Here is a 14,644-nt window from a genome sequence, read left to right as displayed (position 1 = left end):
GAGACATACATTTTGTGTAGTAGTAAGATATGAAATATTTGTCCTGTTAGTCCCCCCACATAAAGGACTAACAGGACAAATATTTCACATCTTACTTTTATCTTATTTACCTCTGTCAGTTGTGCTTTTTCCATCCCTCAGATATATGATTATTTGGAGATTCAGTGCCTTGAAGTCTTTTCTGTTGGCCAAACGTTCCCCATTCCAGCAAAACATCATACTGTAACTAACTCTACCTGCTTTATTGTTGTGGTTAATGGGTGCAAAACATAACTATCTGCTTTATCATTAAACTAGAAAAACACTCCACCTCCTCTTGAAGTGTCAATTTTCCCAAAAGTAGCAGAAGAAAATATCCTTTGACCCATATATGAGATGATAAATAGCCCTTAAAGCTGCAGGTTTGTTGACTTTAAATTAACATGGCATACTTTAATCATAAAAATTAGGCGCCTGAGTAGTTAATATTTTGAATGTGTAATTGGCGACCTTGTAGGAAGGACACCGTTTCACTTTACTTCCAGTGAAGGGTGATGAATATAACCTGTACTATTAGCATCAAAGTTCAGCTGTATTCTCTTAAAAAGTAGAAACATAAATGCTTAATACTTTACATCCACTTGACTCTGTTTCCTCCTCAAGTGGCCATTAGTCTTTATGGCACTGTTCATAGATTAGACAGTGTGACCCCTTCAGGGCAAAATCTCAAGGTTTCACCACTTTTGTGTGTCCATGTTTACATCAGTCGTTTCCTGCCTTGATTTAATCACTGGCATGGCTATGTATCTCTGGGTTTGATTATACATTTATTCAAGGAGAACTACAGTGTCGCGACATCCAAACTACTTTCCAAAGCACCAAGCATACAGTATATCACCTATTTCTGTGCCCACTGCATTATTTATGTGGGGTTTAAAATGAACCATCATGAGTGATGCCCAGTGGAGATGGCAAAGCTCTTTCCAATTTTCTAAGCAAGTGTTTCTGGGGAGAAGGGGAGTGAGACTCAGCATGCTCTCATCCTCACTTCTCTTTACTCTCAGGTAGTTGGCATGGGACTGTGTGCATTATTGTGTGTGTGTGTGTGTGTGTGTGTGTGTGTGTGTGTGTGTGTGTGTGTGTGTGTGTGTGTGTGTGTGTGTGTGTGTGTGTGCGTGTACTCTCATATGCATACCTGTATGGTTCACCCACTCAACAGTCATTCTGTTATCCTTGGGGGTCTATCTGTGCAAGGATTACACTGGCATCCCACTCTGGGTTTAAAACACAACCAAACACAGGTATACACACACACACGCACACACAAATAATCCTGTGCACAAACACACACATCGAATCACATTCCAAAGCATACCTGCTTATACACACACAAACACACACATGCACACCAGCTTGGCTTTGCTACGGCTCCTCTTTTCAATTTTCAGCTCAATTACATTCCACTGTTACTTAGTCTAAACCAAGATCCCTCTTTTCCCTCAGGACACACACACACACAAGCATGCATACTTATTTAACGGTTCTGCATCCCACTTAAGTCCAAGATTGCGTGGCCCCCTTAACTTTCACTGAAAGTAAGAATCATTTTGTACCGTGTAGACTTTTAAGAACTTTTTTCCCTGTGTTTGCTCAGTAGAAAGGAGGTTGTTCTGAGCTTGAAGTCATGGACTGTTGCCATGACACAGATACAGTCTCCCCACCCCCTAATGATGTAATGATGTCCCAGCCCCAAAATAGCAAAACAGCCCCAAATGCTGATGCTACCCCCACCGTGTTTCATTGTTTGTTTGCTTGATTCCATTTCCACTCTTCTTATTCAGTGATTTCTCATAGTGAACACACTAGCAGGGCTTTTGGCAAGTCACAAAGATTTCTGCAAGTTTTAGTTGTTATGCTGTTTCAAGATTGATGTGGTCTTTATTTGTTGGCCTCTACTGGGGAGAATAACAACAGTCATAATTTTCCTTTATTTGTGTTCATTTTATTTTAACATGCGTACCAGAAACCCACTTGTAGCCTTTTTCTCTTCAGGCCTATTTCTATGGTCCTATATAAGTTCTTGTGATTACTCCCTAGTTTACATTTGCCATCTGCTCATGACAAAAGGAGACTCTTTCACTAATCAGAGTTTTAAGACGTGTTTAAAGTGTACAAAACTTCTACAGCCCCAAGTCCAGTCTTTGGGAGACCAAACTGAAAGTAGCTTTCAGAGAACATTAGCTCAGAGGTTTACATACTTTTGTCCAGCATGGATGGTAAAGGATTCATCATAAAAAAAATACATTTAAAAAAAAAAAAAAGACACTTAAGACACAAGTACAACTGTTTCTGCTTTCTTAGTCAGGTCAGATTATGTTCTGGCTTCGCTTTTCTTTCAAATCTAAACTGTGCTTCCTTTAAGGCCACAGTAACTGGCACTCTATAGACTCACTATAAGTAGCATATAATGAAAAAAAGGAACAGCAACACAATTACTCCAACACAGTAGAGGTACATATATGAGGGAATGAAACTGCTTGCTCATGGTAATCTGAATGCACAGTGTCACTGTTCAAAACCTGTTAAAAGTTTTGTTTTTCTTTCTTAAACAAAATTTGATTTTGTACTGATCACCCCCCCCCCCCCCCCCCCAACACACACACGCACACACACACACACACACACACACACACACACACACACACACACATTCGTACCTCCTGGTGTTAAAAGCATTGCAGGCGAGCGTACAAAAGGAACAAACAGCCATGTAATGTGGCGGTTCCCTCTCATTGACACTGGGCACTGGAATGCAACACCAGGGGGGTAGGAGACACGGTGTGTGTGTTTGTGTGAATGTGCGTGCCATCCTGTCAGATTGGCCTAATCATTAGCATTACTGAGAACTGACAGCAAGAGGAAGGAACAATAAGTGTCATTTATCCTCTTTCTTTTCTTCTGTCTTGCCTACTCACGCTCTTTCCTTTCTTTCTCTTTTTATTTGTATTTTTTTTCTCTGTTCCTTGCTTTTAATCTCTGACACCCCCACCCTCCACCCCCACCCCGCATGACTGCCTGTCTCCCTCTCTTGTCTGCCTGCCACATACTTAATTGTTTCCATAAAGAATCTAAATTTCTCAGCAAAAATAAAATAGAATAAAAGTGAAAATAAAATTAAGAATTCACATTAAGCATTGTTCGGCAGTACTGCTCCATTAAAAACAGCTTGGGTCTAATCACAGAATGTAATCATGGAATACCATCTCCAGTGTAGTTAAATAAAATCTCCAGCTATGATTTCCAAACTGCACACTGGCATCTGGCATCCCAAATACCAAGGTGGGAACAATCATCTTAAGCAATATCTGAATGCAAATATATGACTGAAACTCAGCACTCTTGTTGATGACAATGAATCATTTCTGTTTTTAGGATGTATAAGCAGATATAGTCAGGCAAACAAGCAGAATCGCTTGCATGGCAGGCAAATTAAAAAAAGAACCATTTACAAGAAAGAATTTCAGAAAGACCATTACTCTTCGGTTGGACTATTTGTAACTTGTGTGTTTGCGGCTCGTGACAGAAATCTTTTGACTTTAAATTGCCACAATTTGAAAAGAAAACACATGTTTTATGGAAAGGAAAAACGAATGTTCAATATTTTATGTTAGCATTTACAGTCTCTGATCTCTTCTCAAACTTTTCCGTTTGGTAATATCACAAAATCCACTTGGAGATAAACAAAAATGGGGAAAGAAAATCAGCTCATTCTAACCCATCACTCTAATTCAGCAATGAGCTCAAAACTCAAGGCTTGTGTGTATATGTTTTCCTGCTGCTGACTCCAAACAGCACTCAGAGCAATGAGGATAGGTGTGATAAGAGCATCCTGTTGTGGTTGTGCTTTTGCCAAAATGCGGCTGAGGGAATGAGATCACTGCTTGTTTTTTCACTGAACCATGTAGACTGACTCTTGCTTGCTGTATTGCTTTAATTTATCCTTCCTCCCTGCTGGTTCATGCCTCCAGAACTGGAAAGTTTTGGACATTTTATCTCAAGGATAAAGCAACTGAATTTTATGATTATGATCTAGAGCAGGGGTCGGCAACCTGCGGCTCTTTAGTCCTTATAGTGCGGCTCCGCGCGGTTTGGGAAAATAAATTAGAAGTAATTAGCTGAAGTGTATTTTATTTATGTTAGTTCTTTTTTTTAACTTGTAATTCTAAATTGGAAGATTATTGTAATTTTGAAATATAAAAATAAAATTATATTTTATTATTTTTTCATCGCTCAAAATAAGCGTCACACTTGCAGAAGCCGGTGTACCGGGCGAAACGCCGTGCATTTATCGAGACTTTCAACCCCAGGTAGGCCAGTTATGGATCTTCGGATCCACATTATGTCAGCAGCTGTTCTCCACCGTGAACTTTGTTAAAAACAAACACCGCTCACGCCTCACAGACGACAGCTTACAGTCCTGCGTAAAGATGAAAGTGACTTGTACATCCCCGATTTGCAGACGCTGTGCGCAAAGGTTCAGGAGCAGAAGTCCCATTGTAAACATATCACGGCAGACCCGACGATGTTTGCGTGAACACGCTTTTCAGCATCTCTTTATTGACCACTTTTCACACACGGTTGCTGACGCATACAGCCGGCTGTAGCTTTTCAGCTCACAGCCTGACACATACCAACAACAGCATAGACGGCACAGACATTAAGGCGGCGAGGCTTGATTGCGGGTGCCGCTCAGGTGCGTCCGCCTCCCCTGCAGCGGCGTTGCAGACCACGCCCCGCCACACACATTAACCTGGTAAAATACATATTTAGGCAGAATTTTGCAAATATCTATTTTTCATTTTTCAGCAGCATAGTGCTTTTTTTCGAATAATTTTTAAAAGTCAAGTCAAGGCTCCAAAAGCCCAAAGGCGACATAAGGGTGGCGGCTCACAACAGTTTTTGTTTTGCGTGGAAACCCGGTCCAAATGGCTCTTTGGGTCTTAAAGGTTGCTGACTCCTGATCTAGAGTCACTGGCAAAGGACATGTTAGAATACTCCACACTGTCATTTCCTTTCTATGCTTTGACAAGTAATATATCACACTTGTGATGCACAGTGACCAGTTCTGAGCTGAAGTGGATTTAATAACTGTTACGGGGAAAGGTCACATCGAATTTTGACATCTGCACATAATCCAAGTTGAAATATATCCCTTTAGACAGCTTGTGCAATTCAGATTTGTTATGTATTGCCTATGTTATTATAATTGGTAGCATTTTGTTTCTTCACATTAGCTTTGTGCATGTTTTTTGTCATAGGCAACATTTTCAAAATTTCTTTCAAAAAGGTCATTTAATTTGTTTTCCAGCAGCAGAATTGATGAAAAATTCAATATAATCATTTAGTCATAATATGGTTACCACTGAATGATCTCAACCAATGCCTTTTGGCCAGTGTGATACATTTTTATCTACCAGAACCTTCAGATCCACGTTGAATCCACCTGAATGATCCAGTGCGCAATTTTAAATCTTTATTTATTCCTTGTTTCCTTTTTCAATGCATGCTGTCTTTACCTCAGCAGAATAACATGTTACGGGCACCCTTTCACATTTACTAACTGACTCATACAGTACTGAGAAAACACAGACAGTATTCGTTTCTTTTTTGAAGTTTTGCAGGCACTTATACTCTTGCTGACATTGCCAAGAGCTGAAATCTTCCAGCTTGGCTGACAGGGAGCCTGGGTTAGATCGGCTTGTGCACAGCTGGTGTTAGGAGGACCTGATTGAAACCATGTAGCTTAAAGTCTCTGAGCAAACATTCCATTAGAATAGCATTACGGTATTAGTATGAATCACTGTTATTCTGCAGTAGCCCCAACATGTGGCTGCGTAAAATGCTCTATCTCTTGTTAGTTCTATGGGTGTATACGGTGTGTGCATTCGAGCCTCCTATTTTTGCTTTAAGGTACTCGCAGTTCGTGCAGCTGCCTGTTTGACCTTTCTCAACTAGTTTATGTGTGTATCTAAAGGTTTCTCGCTGTGCAGAATGAGTCTTTGTGCCTCCATAGTAACGTGACACCTTTCATAACTCTATAAAGAAAACGTGCTTTATGTAAAAAGACAGCACAGTGTGCTCCCGCACGAAGCTCCTGGCAGAATTAACAATGATGGCCCCGAGCTTTACAGGCCAGACACTTTTGATTTCTCTTCGTCTCCCTGCCTGTCTCGCTGTGTATCTGTCTGTCTGTCTAGCTTTGAATCTGACAGCTAAATTTAAAGGGAGTCAGCTGTTTCGATTCAGACATCAGCGATTCGGGTGTTACCTGCCTCTCTCATGGCTCGCTCTGGGAGTGATGGCAGTTAGCTGTTTGCGCGTTTGGCAGACTGACACCTCTGATTGGTCAATCCCAGGTTGTCACTCATTACACCATCATGGACACATCAGCTAAGAGGCAATTGTCGCTGCAGTGACAGGACCTCGGGCTATTATTGCTGCAGTGACACAGAGCTTTACCTCTTAGCGAGTCTGGAGACATCTCAACTCAAGTGCTTTACAGCACTCAAATTTTAGCTTTGCACAGTAAAAGCTACCTGCAAGTAAGACCCTACAGTGAAACTATCCGAGTGGTCGATAAGACTAGAAAAGCGCAATATAAATGCAGTCCATTTACGTACTGCTTACTGGAGACAGGATTTTGCACTGATGGAATGGCAATTTCTAGCTTCATTTCTAGCATGATGTCATCCTTTCTCTTTCAGTGGCCAACCATCCATGTAGCGTTCTCTTACTTTGTTTGAGTTAAGCTATTCAAAGGGCTGCTAACATTATTATTTAATTAGCATGAACAAAAAATCCCAACATACATAGCAGGTTCATAATTTATATTAAAGTACAGAAAAGAGCTACAAAGAAAGTGTTAGGAATGACACTGATCAAATAGCGTACACACATGGGCAGAACTGCAGAAAATAAGAAATATCCCTTCCATTTCCCACTTGAAACAGAAAAATTATCATTGCAATGCCTAAATTTGTGTCACCCTGTCATACGTACAATTTGACATGCTGCTGGGCTCAGTCCCCTGCTCAGATCTGCTCAGAGGCATTCAGTCACTAGAATAAAAGGATGAATTTCTTCTTGGTTAAGTGTGAGGGAAAATAAATGCCCACATATGTTTGTTTTTTACTGCTTTTGTTTTGTTTCATTTGTCCTTGTAGTGCCAGACCTTTGCTGTTGAAGTTGTGCACAAGCTGGAAAGGAACTAAAAAAAAAAGTAAAAGTTTAAAAAAGGTCCAGGCATGTGAGACTATGGCTTGAAAAGTTGAATTCCAAGTTTTACTAAGAAGATTACTTTTAAATGAACAAATCACTCATGAATGGCACCGTGCTGTTTCCCCCAACTTTCCTGGCAATCTCCACTGCACTTTCAAAATAAATAATAATGAAATATGGCCAGAATGAAGTAGCATGAAAGGAATCCGCAGCCTCTCATAAGCTTCTGTATTTAAGGCTGCTGGTTTGCGCAGAGTTCTGAGGAAAGTCAAGAACACTCAGTGGACCAAGTCATGTACAAGTTAAAAAAAATCACATATTGTGGAGTAAGTGAATGCATTTGTGCACTGTTACTTATTATTACTTGTTTTTTGTTGGCAGGTGTGAAACCCGCCTTGTCTTGTCTTCTTGTAGATACAGTAGATAGTGAGATGTTGTTTTCAGGCGTGAATCTTCTTGTTATTCCTGAGCTTTGAGCAAGATTTGTGATGTCAGTTGGTTAAGTACATGTGTGTGTGCTTTAGTGGGGGTGAGAGACTGGCTGCAGGGTAATTTAAGTGTCCAGATATAATGGTTGTCTTCCTGTGTCTGACCTTGAGAGCTACAGAGGTCAGTGCAACCCTTTCACCACCTCCATGCCTTTTTTTCTGTCCTATTTAAAAGATAAATCTAGGTTACTACAGCTTATATATCATGGTTAGATAGCTGTTTCAGTTTTTTTTATAATAACTTTGTTATCAGAGCTTATTAGTGATGGATAAGTATGACAGAATCTTATTATAAAGAGCAAAAATACATTATTTCAAATAATAACCTGTTTGCATTACCTAGTTTCTCTGCCTTTCTCTCTCTCCCTCCTCGTCCCTTATCAACTCCTGATGCTCTCATAAGGTATCCGTCCTCTTTTCATTCATTCATCTCTCACACACGGCTGTTTCCAATTGGCTCACAGACATTCCTGGAATGCCAAGGCATCATTGTGTTGTGCAGTGTGTGTGTCTATGTGTGCGCTTGCACACCCACTGCCCCTCTATTCACTCGCTCATGTTAAGAAACAGCTCTAAACCAGGAGACTGCTGAGAGACAGAGAGTGGTTGGTAGGATGAGAATAAAGATGGATACAGGAGGAAAGTAGAAAAGAAGCAAGAAACAGAAAAGAGAGCTGAGTGTGCACTGCTGAATGTTGTTGATGCAATACCATAAATGATAGAAACGTGGTTCCACGTTCCAGTGTGGTGGGTCGATCTCTGATTCCTCCAGTCTGCAAGCCAAAGTGTGGGCACAGATAAAAACAAAAGCATGAATGCGTGTGTAATTGGGTGAATGGGACTTGTAGTAAGAAAGCACTTTGAGCCCTTATACAGTATAAGTGACAATCCATTTACCATTTACTTTTAAAACATCAACCGAGTGGAGATTATAAACAGTCAGCGTCAGCAGTAGCAAGCAAACCTTCGGCAATCACGCTGCAGTTTCCTCAGAAATGTTTCAAATCTAGAAGATGCACAAAAAGGCACAAAAATGCGTACATATAGTCTTTAAAAAAAGTTGGACGTGCTTTTTAAAAATGCGCTTATCATAACTTCAGACACACAAACTTTTAGTGGTATACAGAAGCGCACAACACGCAAGCACAATATGAATGACATTTTTAGTACTCCTGCACTGTTTTGATTATGTATATATAAAATTGCATATTCTCATTACGGACACACACACGGCACACAAGCGCATGCACACTCGTGTGTCCGCGTACACTTTATCATAGCTTTGGAGTGGCAGTTAAAAATATTACACCACAATTACATTACCGTTAGCCAAGACAGCTGGTCTGGACAAAAAGGCACCACAGCGTCTCTACGACTTTGTTCTACAGTTTTATTTACATTCCTTTTTCTCCCATGACACATGACTAAGCTAATCTAAAATGCAGTGAGCCTGGCATTGGCAGGCTGACTCAAGCAGAGACCAAAGCCATCTGCCTAAACAAGTTATGCCATTCAGACCGGTACAGACTCCAAGAGAATATACAACAACAGGATTTCTAAAAATGTAATTTTTACACTAAAAGAGAATTTAGACAGTTGGAGGGATAGGTAGTCGAATAGTTGGATTTGTTTGCTATTGTAACAACACTGGTTTGTAGTTTGTCAAATTGATTCCAGGAAAGCAAAAATAGAATCAGGGAAGGTTGATAAAGTTGCAATTTTGTGTTTTTGTCAGGCCTATAAACTGCCATGTTTATTGCAAAGCGAATGGATGGAGAAATTGGAGCAAGGGAAGAAAATGCATTCATTTTGGTTGTCATAGTCAGAGAATTCACTCCAAACACATACACACACTGCACAAAATGAAATGAATGTGGATGCATATGAACACAAACACAAAGCAACAGGGAGGCTACCAACACAACCAAATAGCATTTACTACAGTGTCTGCAGCCTAGCAACCAGGCAACTGGATGTCATTGTCCCTCATCACATTTCTGTGTTTGTGTGAGTGCTCCTGTGACAAAGATCCTCTTTTGCAAGATCTTGAATTTTTGTGTGACAGGTTTAGAATAGTGGCAGAGAAGAAGAGAGAATATGGGGAGAGAGAAAGAGCTGCAGTGTTTTTTGGCTGCTTATCAATGAAATGAACAAGCTGCTGCCCCCCAACCCCCCAACAAAAATTGATCAAATTCCTGACTGACACCATCTCACTGTAACTTTAGCTGGTAATTCAGTTCAATCGAAATAGAAGCTCTATACTCTTTGGTACTTTGGTTCACAGTTTTAAGTACATTGTTTTAGTTAATAACTCATGAAGTTACCTTTCAAGAATAAATCTGTATGCATTTCTGCAACTTATTTCCATTAAAAAGTAACCCTACTACTTGAGTATGCACACATGTGGTTTGTGGTTCGTGAGGCTAACAAAAAGCACCTTCAGAATCACGTTTGATTTAGCAATTCAAACCAGATGATGAAAAGGCAGTAATTCAAATACCGTTTATTCATGAGCTGTGTACTGTGTGCCATTAGCTCAGGTGCTATGTCACAGAGACACACACACACACACACACACACACACAAATGACCGGCTGCTCAATGTAATTTTAATTTCAATTATTGTTTTATTTGCTTTAATATTTATGCTGCCTTTGTTCTACAGGTGTGTGATCTCTTGTTCTTTTAACTCTACTTTAATGAGATTCATCGAAAGCTTTTGATGTTGTAATATTATTGGAGAAACTGTGCAGCAGTTCTTTGTCAGTGCGCATGCTTATGTGTTGTTTGTGCTTTTTGTTGTTGTTTTTGTTTTGTTTTAAGGGCACATTAGTATAATATGATGAAAGAATGCTGTCTTGTGTCATCTCCTCTACATTTCCCTTTATCTTTTGAGATGTTTCCTCTTTACTTCCACTCATGCCAGTCCATTTGTTCCCTCTTTCTTCCTTCCTCCTCATTTCTCCACTTTTCTATTACAGACCCCTGACCTCAGTTTTTAATTACATTTTAACAGTCTTCGAGAAATCACATATTAATTATTAGCTTAATAACATACATCTCAATGAACTACAAATTAAAATTAGAGCAGTTTACACAAATTGGGCAGTTTACATATAAAATGTGTATAAATGTAAGAAAGAGATGGGAGAAACTCCCTTAACCTCCTAGGACCTGGCATCCACATATGTGGACATCACATTTTGGGTTATTTAGACCAAAATACTCAATTTTGCTCTACAAGGGCCTGATATCCACTTACGAGGACATTATACTGCTAGTGTTCTATCAAAATTTCAAACAAGTATCCTCATATGTGGCTCTTATTTTTCTTAAAAACAAAAATAAGGTAAAAAAAAAAAAATTGGTAATTCTTTGTTTTTACATATCAGGCCCCAATATGTCCAAATATCAAAGAGAAATTAAAAATGCATGTCGTGGAAGAGTTCGGGTCTTAGGAGGTTAAACCTGTTGATATGTTGATGTTGATAGACTGCGCAACTTCCTTGTTTTTAAACTGAGTTGTCAGAGTATCTTAGTAAGGCTAAGGGTGGGATAGATGTTTATCTTCCATGAGTCGACCAATATATTGCTTTTTCAAAAATCACCAAATATCAAATAATAGTATCAGTCCCAAAAATTCTATATTGGCTAGGCTCTATTTGAAATCAAACTGATTTGGAGTTAGTTATATTGGACAGAGGTTAATCACTGTATCCACATTAGTCCATTTTTGTCTGTGTTTATTGTTATAACTGTGTTATCTGTCTCCACACACACATAAACCGTAGATTTGAAAAATTGTTTAGTATCAATGGTAAAGGGGTTAGCACTGTCACCTTACAGCAAGAAGGTCCTGGGTTTGAATCCATTGGGTCCATAGTGTCTGTGTCAGCCGTGGAACAGACTGGAAACCTGTCCAGAGTGTACCCCACTTCTCACCCTATGATAGCTGGATTTGCTCCCAGCGATCGTGGATGGGTAGATGGAGAGAGAGAGATTTCTCGCTCCTGATAAGCCATACATCAGCCCCCTTTGAAGAACCCTGCAGTAGAAGCTGCCCTTTCAAGGTGTTTCAGTGGTAGTTTGACTGACACTACTCACATCTGGGAAAATGAACTAAATTAAAGGCGCAAACACTCCAGAGCTCAAACAAACCACTACAAACACGGCTGGCATGAGCACACACACCTATGCTCATCTTCTTTACACCTGATATCTCTCGCCAATCCGCACAATTTTTGTCTTTCAACTTTCCTCTTGCTGCTTCTCTTTCCTCTAACAGACTAATCTTTAGCTGCTCTGTCTGAGCTTTTCCAACTTTGTAAAAAACCCTTTTGACTAATTATGGATGATTCCAGGAGAATGACAGCAGCCTCAGTTCTGTGTGTGTGTGTGTGTGTGTGTGTGTGTGTGTGTGTGTGTGTGTGTGTGTGTGTGTGTGTGTGTGTGTGTGTGTGTGTGTGTGTGTGTGAGTGTGTGTATGTGGGTCTGTACTGATAATAGTGTGTGGCGATGTCTGTGTTTAACATTGTGTTTTCACGACTTTGACTGAAACTCTCAGATGAGAAGCCAATTGATTGAGATGGCCCCAATTAGTCTCCACGATTAATTGCGTGCGATTGGATGTCGTCCATGGCACCTCATCATTAGACGTTATTGACGGTCTAATTAGTTGCCTTGGTGACCGTTTAAACACAGTTGATTGTGTGTGACAGTGAAACGACCCCACCGCAGCCAATCATGCATACCTCTTGCTTGTGGGTGTGTGAGAGTATGCGTGTTTGACCGTATACACCTTTAGGGAGGTGTTCCAAGAAATTTACAAGGATGTTGCAGGAAAAAACAACAACAAGATGCTGCTAGATTATGCTTAATATTATTTTTGTTATTATTATATCCACCAAGCCATAATAAGTGTGCATCCAGAGAGAGAAAGTGCTGAGATAGGAAGAAAAAATATTTTTGGTTCTGAAACTGTGGCCGCAGATTAATTAGATCCACTCAGTAATTATAAGTGGTGACTGGAACATTAAGAAACTGTGGATAAATCACACAAGCAAAAGTGGTACTCACATCTGATAGAGTAAGTCACTTTGCATCTTTTTTTCAGACCCAGGGAACGTTTGCCACTGATGAGATATTTGGCATTTCCATTTATTTAATCAAAAATGTAACGATTATTATAAATCACTTCAAAGAGTGATCTCAATTTAAATAGGCTATCTAGCACTGTGCAAAAGTTTCAGACATTTTTGATTTTTTGACTTTTTGCTGTAGGAATACTTATGATTGATCCCAAATTCACTCTGTAGCATGATGCAATTAACCCAGACGCACAACCAGGGTCCTAAATAACCATTTTCAGCAAAGACGAGAACAGTCAATCCTGAGATGATGTGAGTCCCACAGAGCTTAAGTGTATCCCGGAGAATAAGGGCTGCTTTGAAGTCAGGCCAGTCATACTGGAAATTTAAATGTAGATTTTATTTAATAACAACAAGGACTGGATAATTCACTTTAAATATACTATGGTTTCAGTAACTCTAGGTAGTGTTGAAAATATACATTTAATTACATTGAATTGAAGTAAAATAATCATTAAAATAAAATAGAATTCATTTTGATTCTAAATTGGAATATAACCTAGTGTTTATTACCACTGTACTGACATTTTAAATTAGAATTACACCACCCCTGCATAAATCATCCCAATAACTACTTTCCCGAAGTCATTTGAGTTGTCTCTATCTAAATCTTATCAAGATGCTGCTGTTTGAAATATTCACTTTCTTCTCACATTGGTCAAAACAACAGACAGACAGACAGACAGATTAAAGTTTTTTTGTCATTATGTCTTCACATAACAAAATACTGTGCATTAGCACTCAGAGTAGAACAGAGAGTTTAAAAACACAGACAAACACACAATAAATAAAAAACAAAAAAGGGAAATAGAGTGTACAATAGGATATGCAATAAGCAAACAATTTAAGAAGCAGTATTGTATTAAGTGTTGTAAAGTGCAGTTGTCTGGAGCATGTCCTCAGCCCTAGATATATAGCTAGATACACACACACAAACACACACACCCCACAGTAATCTGAATAATTGATGAGTACCTTCTAGTGTGTAATTATAAGCCATAATTTAGATCAACATCAGCTAACTGAAAGCAAAAGGAGGATGATTAGGTGAAAGGAAAAGACACAAAAGAACTTCACAAGGGGGGAAATAATGAAACTCACCAAGATTGGTTTTAGCAGTGGAGCTGTGTCCATGCGCTATATTCGCTATAACAAAGGTAAAATGTTGAAAAGTTGTGTGGAGAGAGAGGGAGTGGCAGACGAGTACATGGTTGGCTAACCGTGAAAAAGAACCCTAATCTCAGAGGAGGTTAGAGCTGGTGTAACATCACGTTTTCTTGCCAAACTTTTTTATTCTTCTTGTGCTCTACCACTTCAATATCCTCTGTGTCTCCACAGCATAAACACCGGCACCCCAACGCCAATCCCCCAAACACTGCAACCCTTTCTCCTTTGTTTTTTCATCATTTCCTTTACTCTATAAACAGAATTCAGACAAATAAGAAAACAAATCACCACAAATTATTTATTTCCTTCTTTTCTTTATTTTAATTTCTTTTTTTGATTCTCTCAGCCACAACGGCAAACAGCACTGATATAGAGAAGAAATGAAAACATCACTTTTAATTTTGCCTGAGATTAACTTTATAGAAAAGTCATACTCTTAAATTTCCATGATTTTAATTAAACTTTCATTAAATTTTAATTAGTCTTATTAAATATTTAAATATAGTACGCAACAACAACAAAATTAATTACATTTTCAAAAAACTTGGCAGAACCATGTCTTAATTTTAACTGAGTAGCAGCCTT

General features: G+C 39.2%; 1 protein-coding gene across 2 annotated transcripts in view; it reads left to right on the top strand.

Moving 5' to 3' along the window:
* The window catches only part of cntfr (ciliary neurotrophic factor receptor), a 233,937-nt gene that overhangs the window by 181,573 nt on the left and 37,720 nt on the right, over positions 1-14,644 (top strand). The window lies entirely within an intron of this gene.

Source organism: Diplotaxodon limnothrissa, linkage group LG7, assembly GCF_057381915.1.
Source record: "Diplotaxodon limnothrissa isolate DT_005_m linkage group LG7, D_limnothrissa_male_GT1.1, whole genome shotgun sequence".
Taxonomy (NCBI): domain Eukaryota; kingdom Metazoa; phylum Chordata; class Actinopteri; order Cichliformes; family Cichlidae; genus Diplotaxodon; species Diplotaxodon limnothrissa.
The sequence above is the reverse complement of the archived record's forward strand: the minus strand, read 5'-3'. Positions and strand labels throughout refer to the sequence as shown.